Here is a 5,890-nt window from a genome sequence, read left to right as displayed (position 1 = left end):
GATGGCGCCGTCTGCGGAGGAGACAAGGTCCTAAGTGGTCAAAAGGCGGGACGGGCCGACCCGCGGATGGCGGGATGGCTGCGTGACGGGAGGCTTTTCCTCCCCTTCCTCGGCTGATCCGACGAGAGCCGAACGAGAGCGCTCGCTGTCGTCTGAATACCGCCTTGCACTGGAAACATCGCAGACCTCCGGCGCGGCTCGATAACTTGCTTATGGGAGGGGCTGCCCCCCCCTCGCTCACGCGCACCCGACCCATCCTCATCCTCCATCACCGTTGCCGCCTCCCGGCGCAGACTCCTCATCCCTTCTTCCTTCTTCCTCCTCCCTCCTCCTTGCTCATTGATTGCTCTCATCGGACAAGGACGTTCAGCTCCTGGCTCCGCCGCTGATGGAAAGAGTATGTGTGTGTGCATACAGTATGGAACTGTGTAGGTGTGTCTTTGTTTGTCCATATTAGTGTGCAGATGTGCTAGTCTGTGAGTCGTACGCTGATAAGAGTCCATAAGTGGATTTGCCGCCGTGTCCGTGCAGTTCTTCAAGCCCCCCTTTGTGCAGGCAACTCGAGTCCAAGTCGGTCAGGCACAAGGAACGAGGTTTAAGCCCGAGGCGGCCGTCGCGCGCCTCGTCTTTGGCGTTCCGGACGTCGGCGCTCCATTTGCATTCGAGTGCGGTGCGTGATCATGAGCTTGGAATAATGGCTGACACAATGAGAAGCTGCAGTCCAATTAAGTTTGGAAAGTGTGAGGCTGTTTAGGCAAACTTTGTCCGTCCAAGGAGTTCTTTTTGAAAATCACAACACCTTCATGCCCACTTCATTATTATTATCATTTGTGATTTTCTTTTGCCACTGGCAGATTAGACTGACGTGGCAACACATAGCCTCGATCTGATTGGATGAAACAAATCTAACATCCACTTATGTATTAGAGCAGTGGAGTTTAGGGTAATGTTCAAAAATGAAAATACATATTAGTTCTCACTAAGCCATGGTTCAGAAACCATGATCAAATCTGCTCGGATGAGAGGCAAAACATGAGAGCAATTGGAGATACATGGGCGCACCTTAATTTAATGCCGTAACAGGAACAGATCATTTTTCTTTTCAAAATATGAGTAAATGAATTGGAACATGAAGCAACTTCTTTCTAAACTGTGCTATAGTGGCTCCTTTGCCAAATATGATATTCCTATATATCTTCTGGAGTTGCTGAGTGAATTCCTTCATGATATGCCACCACAAACAAGTTTCAAAGTTTATTAAATCAGACACAGATGGCACAGCACTCAGTTTCAAATCTTTTTTTTTTTTTTTTTATAGCCAAAAATGCATAGCACCCAGATAATGAAAGGACCTGCATAAATGAGAATATTCACCAGCCTGTTGTAAAGGCTGGCAGAAAGTTCAAATTCTGCAATTTTTTTCTGGTGTCATTGTTTACATGGATGTTCTTAGACTCTAAAACACAGATCTGAAGTAGCCACCACTGCTTTGAGCCATTTTCAGTAACGAAAAAAAAAAAGGATTAGCTGCTTCTTTAGTGCCATCACTAATGTCATTAACAGTAGCGGGAGACAAAAGAAGTCACATGAGTTCTGGCAGGAGGACACGTCAGCTGTTGTAAAAATGCTCTTTACTCCCTCAAGGTTTGCCGAGCTACCTGCCAGACTCGAGGAAATACGTATTTTACCGCTTAGCGAGATCGGACGATGGTCGGCGGGTGCGCGTTAGCGCTAAGCGATGCCCACGTGAACCCGATGGTGCATTAGCCTGGCCGATCGATAGCGGGCCGATGCGAGGAAGGCTCACATTGTGACGGGCAGTCCGAGTGTCAGGTAGCTTCAATTTGGACGGGCTCTTTCCTTGTTTTGCCTTTTGTTTTCAGCCTTGGTTTTCAAGGCCGGTGCCATAGTATTCCCAAATGGCGCTTCCGCAGGCTTGGGTTTCAGGAAACAATGATACCATCGCGTATCAGGATATTTTTAGTCTGTGGGCACGCACTTCCTCCACTGCGTATCGCTCTGCTTGTAACCCCACGGTTCTCATTAGATCTGCATTCAAGATGATCAAACGCCATCATCGCTTTTTTTGGTTTTGCCCCTCCCCCCTGTCCACCTGCAGCCAAAGTGACGCAGCATTTATTTCTGGCTCACCTTCAAAGCAACATTCGCAAAGCTCTTCGGTTTATGGCTGCAGAGTAAAGGAATAAATATCTGTGACAAGGCCAATTGATGCATGATACCGCGTTTAAAAAAAAAAAAACAGTAAAGGCGCCCTGACTCCTAAAGCGGGTGCCTTTTATGTACCGTATAGTGGGGAACAATCAATGGTAAATGTATAACTGAAAAAGGAAACTTTGAAAACGTACACAACTCCGGACAAATAACTGGTCTGTGGCCACGGTCTAGCTCAGATGTCCTAGCTCGAGGACCACTTTCCTGCATGCTTTTGATATTTCCTGATTGAAACGATCGGGATCACGATCCGACTTCTGATGAGCTTGCTGACGAGCTGATCGTTTAAATCAGGTGTGTCGGAGGAGGGAAACTTCAAAAACTATGCCGGGCGCCAGCCCTCAAGGACCAGGTTTGGACGGCCTTGGTCCAGCTGAATGATTTAGGGATCTGCTTTTCGATTGAGGCGGCTCGGCGCAGCGGCGTTAGCGCATTGGACTCCCGATTCGGGGACCCGGGATCATATCCGCCCCGCGCCGGCCTTCCTGTGTGGAGTTTGCATGTTCTCCCCGAGTCCCGCCGGTCTGATGGATGGAAGGCTGCTGCTGTCCATCACAGAGCATCGACCTTGCCAGCAGGCCCTTCTTCTCGCCAGCTCAGCACCTCATCGGTCTGCTTCATTACATGCGGCTGGAGCTTTTATCACACCTCCAACTCTGCTCTCCCACCCGGACGTTTATGTGACACAATGACTTGTTTATGGACCTGAGCAAATAGAAATTCAAATCCTCGGAATGTCCGATGGTTTGGAGATGGGGCATCTTGGTATCGTGGTCCACTTGAGCTTCTTCTGGATGGCAATAGCTCCCACGGCGCCGCGTTAGTAAACACAGCCGTCACATTGCTGTGCTTTGAACTTGCGAAGTGTCAGAAGTAAATGATGTGGCCCATGTTCATTTGAATTTCAGCAAGTTTCAGAATAGAGATGTTTTGCCTTCATTTTTCATTCCGGTCATCTCCGGCCTATCGCTTTTTTCCACCCGGAAATACCCCCCTGCCTATTGATTACAAACCTTTGTGGAAAAAAGGCAGACATTTGCACGTTTGGATTGTTGCTTGTTGCTGCGTGGACCACACCCTTCAAAGTTTGTATCGATTGGCGTGTGCGAAGGAGCAAATGAGGCAGCGGCTCCTAAAATCCTCTTTAATGTCTGTCATGTTTGAGTCTTGTCCGAGCGTTCTGGTTTGGTTGGCAGATTCTTATCAGCTGTGAAAAAATCGCATCATGCTCAGTTTTGTAAAGGCGATAGATACAGCAGATAAGTTTATAATCAGCGTCACCCTTTCCACCCGTCAGCGTTGGAAATTCCTTAGGTTACCGTGCATGAAGCCCTGATTTCATTTTCTACTGAGGCGCTGGAATGTTCACGTTGAAATGTTGTTTTTTTTAATGGCTGAATAGATCCATCTGTTCACAGCTCATGTACTTTTTAAAAAAAAATTGCCATAAAATATGCTCAGTACTTGAACCATGAAAGTACACAAATACACGACATTCGTGCAAATTGAACAAATTTGACTTAATATGCTGTCATGATGTGAAATTTGATCTGGAATAAATACTTTGCTGACATGTGTTATATCACTGGTTGCGATATGAAGATGATGATGACAGCCGCTACATGTACGCTCCTTCTATTTCATTCAATTTTACGTGAACTTAATTTTCACGTGTTGTAAATGCAGTTTGAAGCATAGGCTTTGTCCTTTTTACTGCGCAATTATCGGGACTCTAAAGATTTCCGTTGAGACCCGCGGTCTTTCAGTATCGCCAGTCCCAGGGACCCGAGAGTTCTCCGAGGTAAAATGAGCGTTGCGCCTCAAAACAGAATGCTAGGGCTGACCCAAACAAAACCTATTTTCAATGGCAGCAGCTGCACGGCGCAGGCTGCCAGGGGAAAAAAAGTGCTCCGGCTAATGTCATTTACTGTGACTGAGGCCTCTTGTACATGTGCATTATCTCCACTTGGAATCATTTAGCGGCATTTGCAAACATCCCCTTGATTGAGTTTCCAATTAAAATGCACGATGCAAAGTTCAAGAGGCGGCGGTTGCCGCGGCAACCGCTGCATAACTCCCTCCGCCTCGCCACCGTAAAAGCGGAGATATATGTGAGCGTGGACCCGTGTCCCTAATGCGTTCGGTCCATGTGACGAAAGCGCTGACGCTCATGTGACCGCCACGTGACGCTGGTCCACGCGTGTGCTTAAAGGCGCCGCATGGGCGAGACCGTGTCCGTAATTAGCGGAAATCAGAGGAAATGAGATCGAACACTCCCGAGAAGCGGCCAACAGTCCAAATCATTGCCGATCATCGCGATCGCTTGATAATGACAGTATAGTTTGAACTTATTCACTGCGAAATGCTCATTTTGAATTCAAGGTTCTGGCTAAAATGTCAAATTTGCAAGTCTTCGACTTTAAAAGAGCTTGATGAAGAAACAACCCGTTTTTTGTAAACGATCCCTCTTTGGAACAGTTTTTACTGGCCTCTCATCTCGAAATTAGGTAAATGTGTGATGACCATATTTAAATTGATTTAACTTCACAGTCGTAACGGCCCTCCCACACAAATGAGAGGTAGGATTTGGCCCATGATAAGACTGGATTTGACACCTATATATATGTCAGTGGTGTCAAACATTTGGCCGACCGAGGGCCGATTTGGCTCGCAAACGAGTTTAATCCGGCCCGCCAGATGATTTTGGAATATAAAGTATAAAAATGAGCCACATTTTTGTCAATATTTCAAAAACTTGATTAATAGTGATGTTGTCCTCGTACTGTTTTGGACAGTATATACTGTATATACAAAAAAAAAATCATCATTGGAAGTTGTTGTTTTCAAGTTCTGTAAACATATACCATGATTTTATTGGAATAGATTTCCCTCCTTGCAGCCCGCAAGGTAAAACGAGTTTAACACCCCTGAGGTAAATATGGAGAAAATCTCCCATGGTGTTCTGAATGAGATTTTCAATTTGGATCAGTCAAGTCGGGGAGTGTCGTTGTTATTGTTGTTGTTTTTTTTTCATGGATAGGATGAGTGGACATTTTTGGAAGGTGAAAAAACGATCCTCCGACGTCCCGCATGTTGCACATCTCGTGACGTTTCAATCGATTGTGGAACGTCGAAAGGGGGGGCATGTCTGAAAAGCGGGGAAAATCATCTTTTTTCGTTTTCGCAACCATTGTCAAACAATCACATGATTTTGTTGAGACAACATGGTGTGGGAGCATGTGAAAAGGGAACGGGCTGGGTCATGGGATGGCGTCCCAAATCCATTTCTTTGAGAATGTTTTTGGTGTTCAGGTCACATTCCGGACCCGGGCCCGACGCTCCACGCTGTCCGAGGGAACCTTGTAAATCACTTACGGGATAATCAGATCAAGAAATGCGTCCGGGGAAGCTGAACTCCGGACGCATTCCCACAGGAGCGGTCCTCGGCCCCGGCTTTGAAACTTGTCTGTGGAGGTGAGGGCGCTCATCTTGGACACCCTCCGTGCGCATCCGCCGTAGTCGTAATCCACCTTGAAAAAAACGGCGGACGCCAGCGTGCAACTCGTGACGTCGTCCGGACATAGGACGGGGCTGCCGAGCGGCGCCATCTCTCGGTCTTCCGGAGGGCTCGCTTTGCCTCTGGGGCCCCGCGCTGAGT

This window comes from Hippichthys cyanospilos, chromosome 14 (assembly GCF_059441005.1).
Source record: "Hippichthys cyanospilos isolate Australia breed blue-spotted pipefish chromosome 14, RoL_Hcya_1.0, whole genome shotgun sequence".
In the NCBI taxonomy this organism is placed as follows: domain Eukaryota; kingdom Metazoa; phylum Chordata; class Actinopteri; order Syngnathiformes; family Syngnathidae; genus Hippichthys; species Hippichthys cyanospilos.
This window is presented reverse-complemented; position numbering follows the sequence as displayed.